The sequence below is a fragment of the Epinephelus fuscoguttatus genome, linkage group LG12 (assembly GCF_011397635.1).
Source record: "Epinephelus fuscoguttatus linkage group LG12, E.fuscoguttatus.final_Chr_v1".
Taxonomy (NCBI): domain Eukaryota; kingdom Metazoa; phylum Chordata; class Actinopteri; order Perciformes; family Serranidae; genus Epinephelus; species Epinephelus fuscoguttatus.
The window spans coordinates 36,689,661-36,708,333 of record NC_064763.1 but is presented as its reverse complement, the minus strand read 5'-3'; positions in this window follow the sequence as shown (position 1 = coordinate 36,708,333).

Sequence of the window (18,673 nt, the reverse complement as noted above, 5' to 3'; positions counted from 1 at the left end):
GTCCTGCCAAATAAAGGCAAAAGGCCCCTAGAAATATCTCCAATAATTTTGGCCTTTACAATGCACAACCATCAGCTGTCAGCTTGCAAGTAGCCTTTTGCTTCATGTAGGCTTTTTGCGTTGTCAAGAAGTAAAGGTGCAGGTGCCTTTATTCCTTTTAAAGTGTAAGCCCTGGTGCACTGTGGGATAGTTTCCAACCAGATGATACCAACCACTTGTAGACTCTCATTTAACCTCCAAAACTCAAAGCCCTCCAAGTGTTATGAGCTCCGTTTCATGATGGACGAATGTCTACATAGGTGGTGTCTGAGTGCTGCACCACACTGAAGAAGTAATGTAATTTGGCCCTTTTGATTGGATTTTGTAAATGATATTGAATTGACAAGTGAAAGCGGAACAGTTGTTTTTCATTTTAGCATATTAATTACACCGTGGGAGTGACTGAACCCAATCCCTCTGTGCCAAGCTGGCTCTCGGTTAACCATAATGACAAAGATTCACATCTACAGTATTGATCGGGCTCATGCTTTGGCAGGGCCGCCAGTCGTTTATAATCCATCCCCGCAGCTGCTCCTGATCTCTCGCTCCTCTCAGTTAAATCGTTCTGGTCTCTCCACAATCTGGGAGAAAAATGTAAATAGCGTGCCATTGTGGCTGCAGTAAAAAGGCTTTTATTTGCATATCTGTTAGAAAGAAAACATAAAATAATAGAACTGCTGGATTCTCCAATGGATCACGGAGGGAATATAAGAGAGTCTCAATGTGTGTGAGTAAAAGAACAAAACTTTGTCTTTATTCTGCTCTTAATTTGTAGTTTGATGTACAAATCAGAGCGACAGTTACAGTTATAAGACAAGAAATATTTCTCTTAGGATCAGAATGTACAGTAGTGAGCACCAGAGTCATGTCTGCCAATTTGGAAAAACACCGGCCACTATTATTCACACATTACAAATAAATCACACTGTTTCTAACGCCAGTCCATCTTTGTTGTGTAATAGATTGTACTTAATTACCAGCAGGCTTTCTGTGTCGATAAAAATAACAGCATTCTTACTTACTGTACTATTTGCCCTGTATGAGAGCATGCAATACACACAGTATACGATATCCTTCTGACATTATGCAAAGTAATGGAATAAAAGCTCAATAACAGGGAGCAAAAACTTGCAGTTATAAATGAGAAAAAAGGATTGTTGGGCTGCTTTGGTCAGGGAATAGGCTGTTTGCTGGTGTTACACGGATGATTTATGGAATTTATCATCATTCACTGTCTTTGTGCGAGTGCAAGACAGCAAGAGTAATAGATATTTAAGTTTATTCCTCTCAAACTTGCTCTATTTCTTCTTTCTGAGCTCTTCGAAAAGCTGAATAATTTAAAGTTAATATTTCACAATAACTTTTTGATTCACACATCCAAAGTTTTTAGGTGTTAAATCACAGTTGTTGCTGCAATCTGCTGCTGAGGATGAATCTGCAGTATTTGGTGCCTTTGAAAGTAGAGTTAAGGGTTTTAATGTGTTTGTAACTGCAACATCTAAGGGATGTATCATGAACTTCTTTCAGTTCTCAGAAGTTTTAATGCCAGTGTTGAAGCCTGTGCATGGCTGCAGCTGGAGCACCTGGCTTGGCCCTATTTTCCGATCTCCTTTTGTCTAAATGAGTGATAGGATGTTCAATATGTGACATTTCTCCAGTACAAAGCTAGGGCTGACCTGCCTGCAGCCTGTGAGTGCGCGCTATATTAAATAATAGGGCACTCAGACAGCGTCAAACAACGTCAAAATACGTCCACTAAAAGTGCATTTTTTTCCACACAGATAGGCTCGGATTGTTAGTATAATTATCTGACAACATAACAGAAAGGAGAAATGAACGTCTGTGTTTACCTTTAGCTGGATTCAGACTAGGGCATTAATGACTTCGATTTTTTTCAGGTCGACTTATCTGTCAATAAAGTCGAGTCGAGTAGAGAAGTCATTTGATGACGTCATCACATTGACATGGCGGAGGAAAGTGAAGTATCTCCACACATGTGATGTGTGTCTGTCAAGGCCCGAACGTACGCGGAACCGACTCTGTGAAGGGCCACGCGGACCCAGAGTGGACGTCCGCAAGCCCTGTGTGCGCAAAGCTCAGATTTTATGACCGCGCGGACTCCGCTCTGCGCACCAGTGACTGCTCGGCATGTATTTTTCACATCGCGGGGATTTTTCACGGACATTTTTACAGGAAACTACAACGCGGAAGTGCGCTCGACTATGAAAGCCCGAATGACTGCGGACATTCCTCACGGAGTCCGCTCCGCTGATAGTACGCCGTCAAGGATAAAGTATCAGTGTAATCAGAGGCAGTGATTGCATCCCGTACACAAGCACACACAGAGAGAGAGAGGGGGAAAAAAACACACGACCCCGGGGGGTGTCGACTTGTGCCACTGACGTTGACACGTCGACAAATCGACTTTTCTGTTAATGCCCTAATTCAGACATGTTCCTCTGCCTGTTGCTGCTCTCTCTCTCTCTCTCTCCTCGTCCGCTCTTCAATTTCAATGAGCTCTGCGTCCATGTACTCCGTGTTCAAATAAAAACGGTCGCTCATCAAATTCAAATGGCTCATCCAGATCCAGTTGGTCAAAATTGGGTAAAAATTCAGCCATGACTACTCCAAAGTTTGTAAGGTCACTCCAGCGGTAGCTTCCTGCAACAACTCAAATCTTGCGAGACGTGAGATTTCAGAGCCAGACTTGTTTTGAGTTGCCACAACAAACATGTCCGAATTTTTACCTGATTTTTATCAACTGGATCTGGATGAGCCATTTGAATTTGATGACCGCCTGTATTTATTTGAACACGGAGTACACGGACGTACACAGACACAGAGCTCATTGAAATTGAAGAGCGGACGAGGAGAGAGAGGGAGCAGCAACAGGCAGAGGAACATGTCCGAATCCAGCTAAAGGTAAACACAGACGTTCATTTCTCCTTTCCGTTATGTTGTCAGATAATTATACTAACAATCCGAGCCTATCTGTGTGGAAAAAAATGCACTTTTAGTGGACGTATTTTGACGTTGTTTGACGCTGTCTGAGTGCCCTATTATTTAATATAGCGCATGCTCACAGGCTGCAGGCACGTCAGCCCTAGCTTCGTACTGGAGAAATGTCAAATATTGAACATCCTATCACTCATTTAGACAAAAGTTCCCCTTTAAGGGTTTTAATGTGTATTTGCAACATCTAAGGGATGTATAATGATGTCATTTCAGTTGTCAAAAGCTTTAATGCCAATGCTGAAGCCTGTGAATGGCTGCAGCTGGAGCACCTGGCTTTAAGCCTGGTGCTTTGAGCTGACCATGATCCCTCTGATCTCTGCAGTACAGTGAATAAGGTACTGTATCCATATAGTGTATATATATTTAAACATATAAAGCCATCATCATTTCAGGAACAGAGGATCAGCTTTTAGCTTCACTCACCATCCATCAAATAAGCTCCCTAAACAATGGGACTGAGACAAAAACAGGAAGCAGAAAAACTCCAAAGCATGCAAAACCACTCGCCCATCAGTTTGAGAATTGATTTAGCATTATATTGATTTCTTCACGGCTCTGCATGGGCTGGTCTCTAATTATCCAACTGAACTTTTGATCCTCTATGAGCCTACTGGGCCCTGTTGACTTTTGGCCTCGCACTTTCTTCATTTTAATCCCTGTTTGTTTTAGCCTGTGGCAGGGATTATTCGTTTACTCTTTCATAACTCTCTTACTGCATTGATCATTAGTCCAATTTTTTTCCCCCTACTGACTTCCTAATTTTCAAAGACACAACCCTCTGTGCAAGCCACAAATTAGTTATCTTAAGGCGTGTAAACCCTCCCATGGCCTCTCTCCTCCCTCTTTGCTACATTCTGCCATTATGAATGAGGCAGATTTAATATGCGGAATAATTAAGGGATCATAGCTCACACATAGAAATATCAGGCGTTTATACCAGAGTATTTTGCTCATTTGAACTAGTCAGCAGCGCGCTGTGTGTTCTGGTCAGAGCTCATTAGGCCTGATCTTGATCTGACACAAACCCAAAGAAGCCACCAACTGACAGACTGCGAGGCCACTGGGGACAGTCAGCTTTTCATCTGCTGGGTGTAGGTTTACATTTCAAGTTGCTTCACTTAATAAAAAAGGCCATATCGGGTAATTTGTGGGTTGCATCAGTGACAATATGAAACAATACAAAGTGCTCTTTATAAATGAAAGTGAAAACACAAGAAGCTTGAAAGTACAGAACTTATGCAGCTTTGCAGGCACATTTTAAATACTTTAATCCAACAATTGCATTTACAAGGAATCAAATATTTACAGAGGTTGCAGATATTTTTTGTGTGTGTGTGTGTGATAAGCTGGAAGAAATTCATGCAGAAGTGCAAAGACAAGCCACAACTGTGCACACAAAAGCTCACATTGAAGCATCTATAAGCTTATAAGGGGTATTGGCACCCTCCCTGTTGCCTATAGAAAGATCCACCACTGCCTTTCACAATGACTTATAGCAACATTTTTCTTTCTGGCAGCCTTTAATGGCAGACTATCATTTGTCTGTGCCTTCCAAAACCGTTACCTGAAAAATGCATTTGTTTTATGATCTGACACACCGGGGTTGAGGGCGGTTAGGTTTAGCTTTGTACGTCTATTATTGGTGTTTTCATTCTCTGCCGTGCTCTGCCCTCGCTGTCTGGGATTATGATCTGACTTTTTTTTTTTTTCATGTGCCAAATCCCCTCAGGCAGATCGTCCCTGTCTGGGAATTACGCTGCTAAATGACAGAAACGCAGTCAGACGCCACTGGGACTCATGATGTTAATAGTGACGCTGGTAATGCAGCTGTCCATGAGGACTGTGGTGCCTTTTTTGAAAATATATCTCATTGGGAAAGCCATTTTATCAGTCAGTGCTGGGTGGTGATTTCTAACAGCGATATTATTGCTTTTTCCATGAGCAATGTTATTAGTCATAGGCTCTGTTCCTCTAATCATACTCCAGTAACCAATCCAGAAATAGCAGTGAATAACATGAAAGTAGAATCAGTTTTGAGTCATGTTTGATTCCTGTGATGATGACGAAGCATAAAAGCCCAACTGATTATTCTGGTTTTAGCAAAAAGGCAAAGGGCAGTGCAGTGAATGTCATAGTGACTACATAGACCGAGAAAAAGAGAGAGAGAGAAGAGAGAGAGAAGAATTAGCAAGCTAAGATTAGCCACTGCTGCTATGGACTACTCCCGGACTGCTTCCCCGGGAGGAGAGATGGCAGCAGCTCGGGGGACTTTACTTGGTGGCTGTAGCAGTTTGAACTCAGCCAGTGCAAAGGCCTTCAGCTCCGGGGGTCACAGTGGCCTGGTGGCCAGCAGCAGCGCCGGGTCTAACCTATCAGCTGGTCAGGCAGGGTGCTGGGGCTGTCCGATGCCCCGCAGCTGGGGTTTGCACTGGCTGGATCTGGGTTGCTGCAGCCACTGACTGGGCTTCTCTCTCTGGAGCTGCTGCCAGCCCTCCTTCCGGCGAGGTGGTCTATAGCAATGAGGAGTGAGAAGGAGGACTCGTTAGCTACATAAACATGAACTCAGTGCTGCAGTTATGAGCCTTTGGCAAACTATTAGCAAAATTTTATCTTCATCTCTAAAACCCTTCTCCAATATTGACAAATGTATTATTTCATTTATTGTCAGAGTCTCTTTTAGGCAGTTGCTGCCAATGCTGGAATAGTAAATTTCTCTGCAGGATTCTCCACCATTGAATTAGGCTTTCACCGCAGTGACATGCACATGCATCTGCAGCCAATGGGTCTTCCATCACAGGTTACATTTTCTAAACCCCGAAAACAGAGCCAAGAAGAAGTGCAGAAGTCTATTTTCTCTCAGTCCTCTTGGAAATAGAGTCTATTATGAGATTTTTGCCCAGTGACACCAAAATTAAACTGCCTACCCGAGCATTAATGGGTAAAGCAAGGATTGTAAACTTGCTCCAAATTTGAAATCTTGCAAAAAGACAGTGACACCCTTTTCACACCTTGTCAACTAGCTGGCTTTCAGCTCAGAGAACAACATAAAAACCACAGGGAAAAAAAGAGAAAATTACACATGAGGATTTACAGCCTTTCTGGGTTAAAAGCAGGCTGTACACATCAAAAATGCCCAAACAGGATAATGTGTGTGGCTCAACTCAGTAACAGTGCATTGAAAGATGGAACTTCTCTCTCCTTTCCACATAAAAGAGAAGCATCTAATGCTGTATGGGCATGAAAAAAGAAAGAGAGGGAGCATAACCCTGAAAAAAGACAAATTTAACCTTATGTCCTAAGGTAAAACCTGGCAAGAATATTTATAAGTATCATTTTGTACAAAAATACCATATGCACATTTCCTCTGTCTCCTCTTATCAAAGCAAAAACCTTGTAAGCACATATGCTAAATTTGAAAAAGCTGACAGAAGCTGTATCCAGATATATTAAGACTAATCCTTGTTACAGCCGAGATGTTTTTGTTCACACCAGTTCACACCTGATATTACAATGTTACCCACGGGAAAAAGGCGAATACACACATTTATGTTCATGTGACCATTTGCAAACTGGAAATAAAATACACAGAACTAGTTGGTAAGAGAAAGAAACGCCTGAAAACAAAAGTGGCACCTGATGATGCATAGTGACAGAAAGAGACGGAAGAGATCATAACTCACCTTAGATAAGTCCTGTGTTTGAGATTTGTTACTGCAAAAGCTGTCTGGGTGATCCATAAAAGTATTTGAGGTGCATATTCAGGCTTGCAGGCTCACATCACTCTGAGAGCCAGTCAGCAGCTGAAGCATTTTAGGCTGCTTCAGGGACTGTATGTTGTTGGGTTGGGTGGAGAGGCTGAATCATATGTTTCACTATTCTACAAGTGCAGGAGCATTATTATTTCCTTGTGACTCTCCTCTTAACTGAGATATAATCTCAGCATAGTACAATATTGAGTTGGCACAAATCCTTGTGGCATTAATAACTAAAACCCAATAAGGAATTTCAGATGGTGAACTCCTTTTTTGAACTCAGTACTTTCCACAGAGCCACTAAATTACACATCAGAAGTGACATTAGTATTACCAAATAGCATGTATAATGAAACTGTGCCAAGGCTTCGCCAAAAAGTGTATCATTAATATCAAACTGCAAGTCAGTCACAGTCAGTGAATGATTAAAGTCTTCTGCTTACCAGTGTGCAAGAGCAGCAAGTCCCCCAAATTAAATGACAAAATACATTCTGTAATCTCCTTCCTGAGTTAACGCACTGAAGAGTTCTCTGATCTTACAGCTCTATCAGCAGGATGACATCATTTGTCAGTGTCCTTTAGAAGAGTTACAAATCACAATTGCAAAAACAAACCATTCTCTGATCTGCTATGGTTGAAAGAGCTGTATGCGACATTTAGAGCATATCTATGATTTAGTGTCTGGGGCGACTGTCTGCACATGGTTCTCAACATGGAGGTGGCTGAACCAGCAGCTAGCAGCTAATGGTGCTAACTCGTTAATTGTCAGCCAGTGCTTTTTCCCCAGAGCATTAACTACTGGCTCTTTGTCAAGCCCCTAAGTGTGCTATTGATACCAAAGGCAGTCTCTGACGTTTTTATGAGACATAACTTTAAACTAATTCCCGTGTAAACCCATCCACAGTAATACAATACAATACAGTAGTGCAAAGAGTGAGAAACTCTGCATATGGTGGGAGGGAGGAGAGGCGGAGTGGTCAAACAAAAGCGCACTTAAAAGCTGAAAACGCACTGGCTTGACACGTGTCAAGTGCAGCCTCTAGCACACACTGGACACGTTACGCTGCAGCCCGTCAACAGACGACCACGCAAAGTTATTACTACTTTAACTGAAATATCTGTACCACTTCCACCTCTGCATTAGCTTAAAATCATGTGTGGACAGTCCCTCATTAAGCTTGATTTCTCACCTGACTCGACAGGCAATATCTTTTTGGCCATTGACTTCATAATGATGGGATTGTCGGTTGTTTAGCTCGGGATATTTCTTAATCTCAAGAATGGGTCTCTCCTCACCCAGTATTTGTCACACATGAGACACAGCAACAGCAAGTTCTCTTTATACATCCATGGTAGGGAGAGGAGTCGAGCTGCCATAGGAGCAGAGAAGAAGAGCTGCTGCAGGAGCTGGTATATGTAAAGGCAGAGAGTGAGTGGGGGAAAAATGCATTTAATTCCGATGGAATTGACGTGCAACGTTCTCTGCTGGTGTAATTTGGCCTTAATCCAAGAGATCACAGCTCTTGTTCCTCGTGAAACCAAAGGTCATTATTGTTTAAACGTAATGTTACGTAATTTACATACAGTTACTCTCTTGATGTGTTCATGTCACGTTACATTACATAACAAATGTACTTATTTTAATCTAAAACATTTTTTTTTCTAACCCTAACCAAGTACTATTGTTGCCTAAAACTGATCAAGACCATTTCACAACATTAACCAGGTGTTACAATGTGTTTCAGCTGTGTGTCACATAGATGCACTAACAGGTGCCCTGTGTGTTGCTATGAGACGGCAAGGGTTGTGACAAAGTGTTGGTATTTGACAACCTGGGAATAAGAACGGGTTGAAACAGCGCTAACAATGATAACAGGGCTGACAATGCCCCAGTATCAGCAGTAAGTGCCATATGAGTGCAGAGCAGTTGCACTTGGCTTACCAGTGGAATACAGTCATAGGGACATGACAGAGACAGAGACAGAGACAGAGAGAGAGGCTGCATTACAGACTTACTCGATTCCATCATTTGTTGCATTTGGACAAGAGTCATAATTCTTATGGCCACTAGAGGGCTTTGTCACTTGAACGTAATCACATTTTTGTACAGTCCCATCAGGAACCGAAACAAACAGCAGTATGTCTTTTCTCTTTGCTTTGCCATTTGCACAGTCTGGCATTAGCATAACTTCATTTTTCAAGTTTTGCAAACTTATGTTTGGCCTTGTTTGCACCTCACCACTTCCTGCAGTACATGCACAATTGCCTGCTTGCTTCACATCGATAGTAAAATTGTGAAACTACATGAACTGAAAGTGCATCGACTTATTAAACTTATATATATATATATATGTCTTTGTAAGTATGTGTGCATGTTATATACAGTGCCAGCTCCTGTTTCTCTGTATGTGTCCCTACCTCTCTAATACTAACAACTCCTCCAAGCAGCTCACTCCTGCAGGTGTCAGAGGGAGGCAGGGCAGCAGAGCCATCAGGGAGAAATATGGGCTGTAAGCCGGAGCTGTAGCACCATTACCGCCAGCGTCTTACTGCTGCTTTCATCTGTTAGCTCTATCTCAATGGTCATCTGGGGAACCTGGCGGCCACGCTGCCATCAAATTGGAGTTGGGCAGGAGAAGGAAACAAAGACCATAATACAAGGTGTGTGTGTATTTGTCTGCGTGTGTATGTGTGGGACCAAAAATGAAAAATGTAGTTCTTTGCAATGGCCTGTGTGTGTTTCCACGTATGTGGGTGCACGCATGAATTTCTCTGTGTGTGCCATTGCGTGCACACTGAGAATGTGTGTGTGTGTGTGTGTGTGTGTGTGTGTGAGAGAGAGAGAGTGAGAAAGAGAGGCTGCATAACAAATCAAAGCTCTGGTTTGTCCATAAGAAGCCTCGTTGGCTGGAGGCTACAAAGAGAAGCTAGCGCAACATTTTGTCTGCACTGTCTCTCTCTCTCTCCAGTGGCAGGTCGTTTCGTTGAACAACAGCACTGCAGCTGATACAGTTCAGGTTTCTCTGACAGCTCTATTCAGTAAAGTACAGGATGAGGTAACTGTTATTTATGTCTTTGTGTAAGTGCACGTGTGTGTTTGGGCCAATTTGTATGCACATTTATTTGAGTGGGTACACTTGCATCATTGGTGCTGGCGTACAGTATGTGGGTGCACACTAAGTGGTCAGTAATGTGTGACTTCTTGTTTGTGTTTGAGTGAAAATAGAAAAATACATTTCACGTGAGAAATTTGCTTTCATTTTTCATTTTCATACACCAAAGCAGCGTGGGGTAAAAGTCCCTTTTAAGTTGGGGCTTAAGACAAAGATGCTCGCCTTTCTCCCGCAGCTGCCTGATCCATAGCAACACACGCTACACTGATTTTCCACCAAGCTGCTTGGCAAAAGCCCAACTAAACTGACCTTTGACCCAAAATGTGTTGACCTCCTCAAAGAGTGTCCCATGGGATTCAGGTCTTGGCAGGAGGCTGACATTATAGCAGTTTCAATTTTGATGTAGTGAAGAATGGTGGAAGAGTTAATTTTGTGCATCTCTGAACTCCCAGTCACAGTCCAACTGGGACTTGAGTAAACATGGCAGAAAATGTTAGCGAATATGAGGATACCAGGTTACAAACAGTATATTTTGATTGTTTAGAATCAGTCACTGGTTACATACAGTACAATTAATCACCATAAGACAAACCACAATGATGTCTTGTTGAGTGTGGGCAGTTTTAACTTGGGGGATAGCACAGATCTTTTGAAGTGGGGTTGTATGAGGGCTACGTCACAGCTGCAGCGCTCCGGAGCCCTCCGCAACAGATACACAGGACTTCTATTTTTGCTGGAGGCCGGAGCACAACGCAGCAATTCAGCACGGAGCAGATCGTGCGGGGCAGGAAGTCGTGCACAGAAACAAAATAAAACATCCAGTTAATTTTCAAAATAAAATACACTATGTTCATGGGGGATCATATTTCCCTGCACTACACCTTGAAAACGTTCTACTGGGCGGAGGCAAGCCTGAAGTCAACAGGTCAGAGGTTTTCAGACGTCATTTCACCCCGTTGACACCATGGACGAGGAGATGTTAATCATGGAGGTGCACCGAGATGTCTTCCCACTACTCCTCTGGTTTTGTGGTTCTGGTTAATAGAAGCTACATCCTGTTATATCACACGATTTTGTGTGAATTCACAAGATCTCGTGGGTCCTTGTGACTCCCGCTGCACCGCTCCGCACAGCAAATGCAGCCGGTGGGTGTTGACTGATGGCGGACCATGCAGCGGATAACCAGCGCAGCCTTTCCACAACGGACATGCATCCAGTGGAATTCCGGCATTACACTTCCATTTTTACAGGAAATAAACGCACTATGTCGGTACAGCACCACAAAATGTTTGTTTTCCTTCAACAGCAAACACATGGTTGGGTTTAGGCAACAAAAGCATGTGGTTAGTTTAAGGAAAGAACAGGGTTTGGTTTGAGATCCACCCCACAAGGACTTTCGCCACCTTAACTTTTGTCCTTGTGCCGCTGTGTTTCGCCCAGACGCCGCTGGGCATCGTTAAAATATAACATTGTGCCAGCGTTAAAGGACTTTTTTCAGTGTTCTCTGAGGCCGCAAGTCTCGACTTTTGAGTCAGACCGGGATCTAGATAACAGTCGGCATGCCCCAAGTTTGGAGAAGCAGCAGGAGTACTGGCACAGAAGCTAAGCATTGTCCTGGATGGGGGAAGCAACAAAACAAGTTTTAAACTCCTATAAAAGGTCCACTACCTTGCCATTTCCTTTGGCACTATTTTTTCTCAACTGTAGAACTTCTGTATTCTTACGCGGAAGTGCAGTTCTGCCACCAGCAGTTTGGGTCAGACTTTCATTAGTTTATGGAAGAAAGAACAAATACAAGAAACTAAAACTAAGTGATTATGACAGCAATGACGAAATACCATTTACCGTGGAATTACGCTCTATGGTTGAGAACATAAAGTGCCAAAGGAAAGGGCTGTCTGATGACAAAGTATTCTAAATATAGCGTACAGTTAAACTGAAGTTTATCTTGGGTGCGTCTGTACAATGGACAACCAAGAAAGGACAGTAGAGGAGATACCCGCACACCAATGCACCTGGGCTGGACAGCCACAAAAAAAGGTTCACAGGCTGAGTTCAATGCAAAAAATGACAATTTATTTAGGCCATCCATGCACAAAAAGAAGGCTGCATACAGGGCAAAAAAAATATTATTATGTGGGTATTCCCTCTGCTGTCCTTTTTTATTTTTTATTTTTTTACAATAACCACAACCTTTTCCTATCTTAACCATAGCATAGTTGCCATTGCCAGGTAAAGCAAGGATTTTAAAAACATAAGTGATCGATAAGTCTGATATCAAAAATTTTGTCTGGCACTAGTGTTGTGTGAAGCATATCACTTCTTGTTGTAGTGAGTCCCATCTCAGATAGAGTGTTTAAAACATTAAAATATATATCTGCATTACTTTCATGAACAGTAAACGTTAAGTGTTCAGAATAGGTGTGAAGCATGGAGTCCCCTCTACTGTAACTGATGCAGACGTGTATGTGTGTGTGAATCACATCAATACTTGCAGTGGTGAGCTGGAGAAAAAAGAACATAAAGAAGAGTTATGGCTCTATCTCCTGGTGTTTCTGTCTCTGAGGGAGCAGCTATGTGAGAGAGACCTTTTAGTGCTGACACATGCCTGACTGCCTCTAAGGTTGAGGGGAGAAGATATTATGTTTCTGACGTATTACTGCAAGTACAAACACTCCTGAGCAAATGATGGCAGAGATGATGATGACTACTGTAGCTGCTCAGTCCCGCCATGCTGGTCTCAAACTCAGTTTGTTCAGCCGTGGGTGTAGCTGTGGGTAAAATGCACACCATGTTCCTCTTGTAATGCCATGCACGGGCTGTCGTCTATATGAGCCCCTGGAGGATCGATTCATATTTGCACCATTTAGGTGTGATTGATTTGCCACTCAGGGTATGCCTACAGCAGTCTGAGATGGTCTCTGCATCGCGAGGGGAGCTGTTGGTTTTATGAATAACTCTGATATGCATTTGTCAATAATGTGGATCTGAACATTTCCACTGCCGTGGCCCACAGACAGGCTGTGGAATGTGGGTTTGTGTGCACCTTGCACGTGTCTGTGTGTGAGCTGTCAAGTTGTCCTTGTGATAATGTGAGAAGGTGTTTTTAAAACGTAGTAAAGAATAAAAATGTGTGAAATAAGTGTATTGTGAAGCATTAAGAAAGAAGTGTATGTGTTCATGTGGCAAGCAGAGAAAACACATTCAGACAGTTTATTAAATGAACATTGCATGCTATATCCATTATGGTACTGTACAATACATTAAAGACATGTAACAGAACAAGTGCTATGGCCATGGAGCCAGCATTCAGAATCAGTACTTTACCCATCCCCGGGTGGAAATTGTGATATGTTACAGTCACTCTGATGTGTAGCATATGGCCTCAGAAAGTAGAAATAAGGTGTATAAAGTAAAAGTCTGCAAAAATAATAAAATATGTGCATTATGCTACAATATTTAACACTAGTATGTTCATTCATTTTCTGTAACCGCTTTTCCTGTCAGGGGTCGCAGGGGGGCTGGAGCCTATCCAAGCTGACACTGGGCAAGAGGTGGGGTACGCCCTGGACAGGTCACCAGACTATCACAGGGCTGACACATAGAGACAGACAACCATTCACACTCCGAGAGGTCCGTCAAGCTTTCAGCAGAAGCTAATATGCCGAAGCGGCGTGCATATGGTAACATTACCTTCAAGTCCGACACCTGATACCCAAAAAGTGTCGAAGGTTGTGCTGAATTTTTCCCAAAGCCCAAGACCCAAGGAAGATATGGCTAAAACAGCGTGGAAGACCACACGAACAGCTGAATCCAGCAAAGATCAATAAAAACACCTACGTTTGTTCCAAGTTAAGATGCTAACTAACGTTAGCTAACGCTAGCTTTGTGTGCTAGCTGCTCTGCCTTTGTCTGCCCCAAGGAGGGAACATAACTCAACATTAACTTAAATTTAAACCATATGACTTACCCTGCTGTACAAGAACATTCTTTGTCCTTCATGTGAAGTGTCAACACGTGGCTTGCATTGCGGCTGGTGAGCTTTTCCCTCTATTTTAATGTTCTCGTGATTTATACTCCGCCAGCAGATGATATTGTGAATGTAGCTCTCACATGCATATTGAAGACCTTTCTGTCGGCTTCTCTCTGATATCTCCGAACAGTTTTCCCAGAAATTTGGTGTTATTTCCTTTGGAATATCTGTCACTGATATTGCTGAAAACTATTTAAACTATTTCTTATGCTAGGAGCGAAAGTTTGACGGACGTGGCAACAGCAACTAAGGGGGGCGGGGCTTAGCGAAGGGTCAATTAACCTGCATGTCTTTGGACCGTGGGAGGAAGCCGGAGTACCCGGAGAAAACCCACGTAGACATGGGAGAATATGCAAACTCCACAGAGAAGGGTTCCCACCCTGGGTTCGAACCAGGAAGCCCCCTGCTGTGAGGTGACAGTGCTAACCACAGCACCACTGTGCCACTTTTTAATATATTAAAATAAAGATATATTTATATAATATGCTAAGTATGTAAAGTGTGTAAAAATACAAAAGTATGTGCCTTATGCTACATTATAATATATAAAACTATTATTTACAGTTTTAGAAATATATAAATATGTGAATTATGCTACAATGTGCAATACAATACATACATAAGAAATAAGAATAAGAACAATGTAATATGTGCACCATATGTTAAATATACATTGAAGAGTAAGTAAGCTGGGATCCTGAAAGAATATTGCACAGTTAAAAAACTGCAAAGAATATTGCAGTATTAAATAAAATACGGAATTGTAACAGGTTACAGGTGAATTAAGTCCAAATACTGTAGGTGATTAGTGTGGGTAGGTGGGGGTGGAGGGTTACAGCAACACAACTTGGACAAACCAGACCATACGCAGAACTGCAGTACACCAAAATACTAGAATCAGCAGTACTAGTAAAGGCTAATAGGATTTTTTATTTCTTATGATTGTGATCACATTTGCTAATGATTATTTCAGATGGTGGTGCATGGTTTGTTGTTGTAGCATACCAAAAAATATATGTATAAATTTGTATTTCTCATTAATGTATTGGGGGGTTACATATTGAGGGGGGAAGTGTTCCCCCCGATGTATATTCTAATTACGGCCTTGTTACAGAACAAAACATCATTTTAGAATATTCAAATCAGTCAGGATCTCTGCTGCTTTAAGTGCATCTTGGGAAAATGCACTGATGTCAGTTTAGTGCACAGCCAGAGTTAAGCCACCACAGAAAGATAAGATGAAATTTGATTCATCAGACTATTTTTGTTCTGTTTCTGTTTAGAATGTTGCAAACAATGAAGACTTCTCTGGAAAGTTGCAAGGATTATAATTTAAAGCCCTCGGAGGAGGCTGCACAAAAACAAGCTGAGTACTCCAACAGAGAGATGCTCGAGCTCCGACAATCAGTGGTCAAAAAATCACCATAACTGCTCCAAGAATGCGCTTGCAGGAAAGAAATGGCTGCAAAAATAAAGGCTGGTGTTCTGAAAAATTACAGACATGTCCAAAGGGGTAATAGAACTGTGGTGTTTCAAAGAAGGATCCTGTTGTTACTGGAAATTTGTATGAAAAATTTCACGCTGTGGACAAGCATTTTAGTTTTTACACAAGGTAAACCATGACCAAAACCTTACTCTAACTTTAATTAAACAATTTTACCTAACATTTTTGATGGAGCGCAGGGTAGTTCTGTGACAATAATAAGAATACAACAAACATTTGTTGGGTGTGATAGTACATTTTGTGCTTTTTGTAACACAACATGCAAAAAAACAGCAGAATATTCTCAAGTATTTTAGCTTTGTCACATCTCTCTAACAGTTACAGTGTGTTGATGTGAAGTTGTGAGGCTAATTTTGAAATCAGAAATGACCAGCTTGTTGGTGTGCTTGCTTGGGAACACAAGTCTGTTATCCTGCATAAATAATATCATCACAAATAATATCATTTGCACTGCATTCACAATACATTAGAACATGTGGCTCAATCAGCAGTGAAACAAAGGTTTTCCTAGCTTTTTTGACTCATGAAATTTAATGTGAAAACACTGGAAGGAATAATGTTCAACCCACTCCTTTTTGAATCCCTGCAACATTGTCATACTGTGAGTTAGGCACTTCAACTGATCTTTTATTTAAAAGGGCCACCACTCTACGTTTGGTAACGATTAAAGGAGAAATTCAAATTTCTACTTTTATTCATTAAGAAGAAAAGAAATAAAACGGCATTGTTCTCAGTGGTCTGTGTTAACATTACTTGTCTTTAGCAGATATAATGAAACTGACACTGCAGGATGAATAAAAATATGTCTACATAATTCCTTTCATTGCTTCATTTAATCGCTGGAGAGTGAGACACAGCAGCAAACCAGCTTCTCTGTGCTCTGTCTGCTGTGGGGAAATATGCAAACCTAATGCTTCTGACTGAACATAAGCTCTCCCTCAGCTCCATAGATACTGATACTAACATAGATGTGAATGTGTGAACAGCACAGAGATATGAGTTTGAGTGCTGAGTGTGGATGACATGTAGTGTAAATGAGCATCATACTAAAGAATGCCCTTACAGCCACACCAAACACCTTAGCAACATCCAAGCATCATAGCAACCACAGCTTAACAACCAAATGACACCCTAGCACCTTAGCACTAAAACATTAGGCACTAATGCTTTTACGTATCCCAGTAAGACACCCAAGATTTCCTGTTTTGTGTTTTGCACCTAACAATATTCAGCAGTCTTTGGATGCACATGCTCAATGCTGCTGTTCAGTTCATCTACAATGGACTTCCTTCTTTGTAATTTGTTGAATCAAGTTAAAATGATTTCTTCTGCTGTGAGGTTACACCCCAACTGGTTCTCCCTTTCAGCAGTAGAATAGGTTACTCAAAATCCTGACACAGAGAAACTTAGCACCAGGTTTTATGGGGCCCTGTCAATCCCAAATAATGAGTATGTGGGTCGAATCAGATCTCTTTGGGAAGCTGATTTTGGAGAGGCTATTGAGACTGATAAGTGGGACAGTATGTGGCTGTGCTCTTCGGGTTGTTTATTCACCAACAAAGCTAGGGAGTTGCAATTTAAGGCCAAATAAAGGCTCCAGTCGCTGTTTTGATGACTTGTGACTTGACCAAAAATAAAAGACTTGAGACTTGACTCGGACTTGGAAGTTAAAGACTCGGGACTTGACTTGAGACACGATGACTTGAATGATTTGAGTGTTATTCACATCATGTTTTTGGTTAGAATATAAAATTAATAAATTAATTTAAAAAATAATGTTGATTACCCGGTAGGAGCGCAGGCTGAGAATGGCGTTGTCATGATTGGATCACTACCCTGTCAATCAGTCATGCCCTCTCTACGTACCTTACGTGTTTATTGGAGAAACAGGCCCTCTTATATCAGATAGGCATCAACATGTCAGCGGGAGGGGTACCGAGAGTCATCGTCTTCGGCTTTCGGAATTACCATTATGACGGCAAAAGACGAACAGCACAGTGCAAGACGTGCGGCATAAACATCTCGGACAGCCAGGCGACAACTTCAAACTTTGTTCGTCTTTTGAAGAGCCATTCTGCCCAGTAAGTGCTTGTCAATTAGCTAATATTATCTGGTTAGTCGGTAGTTAGCTAACGTTAGTGTGATACGATACGGGGGTGGGGTGGGGGGATGGGTCGGTTTGGTGGAACTTGTTTTCATCATCACAAGACCGGCTGTACATTTTATGAACGAGCAACACAGGGTTAAATGAGCTAAATGGGTGATTTTGGCTGCTGCCTTGGTTAGTGTGTGTGTGTGTCTGTGTGCGCGCACACGCATGGGGGTCGTCCCTGCAAAGTAAATATTGCAGCGATGAAGTCAATGTTTACTGACAGTTACTTATATCTTGTCCTTTTCACTTTATTAAGATCAGATTCTGCAGGTAAAATTACAATAATAAGGTGACTTGACTTGGACTTGACTTGACCTCTTACAGGACTTGACTTGACTTGACTTGACTTGGCATAACCTGTGACTTGACTTGACTTGACTTGACATATCCTGTGACGTGACTTGACTTGACTTGCCCAAGAAAAAAATGACTTGGGACTTACTTGAGACTTGAAGGTTAAGACTTGAGACTTACTTGAGACTTGTGTGACACATGTGTGACTTGGTCCCATCTCTGCTCCAGATTAGCCCATTGAGACGCAACAAGTTCAATCAAAATAGTGCAATAAATGTAACATTTCTCAAGGGTCGTATTTCCATTGTATCTTTGACTGCTCCCTTATTAAGGACTTCTGGGTCAAAGTGTGTAAAGAAACTGATTTTATTTTTAAGACAAAATACAGTCAGTAGCCCTGAACCTCAGCCCCTCTTCACTGAGGCTGCTTAAGGTCCTTCTTTGTAGTGCAAGGAGGTGTGTTGTTCTCCAGTGGATTTCAGATACTGTCCCTGTGGTTTCATATTGGATCTGGAGCACTATGGAACTCATACCTTTAGAAGCTATGAACTTCTGGCGCAGCTGTTCAGGTTATTTCACATTTGGGAGCCTTTTCTGGACTATATTGGAAACAATGGGGCCCGGGCCCTCAGGAGTGGACTGTATGGACTAGCATGGACTGAGGTCTTGAGAAACATCTCCGTATACTGTAGGTTTATGTGCTCAATATGCCATTATCTCTTCAACATACCTGATTACCCCTGAGATCTGTGATGCTGTGAACCCCTAATT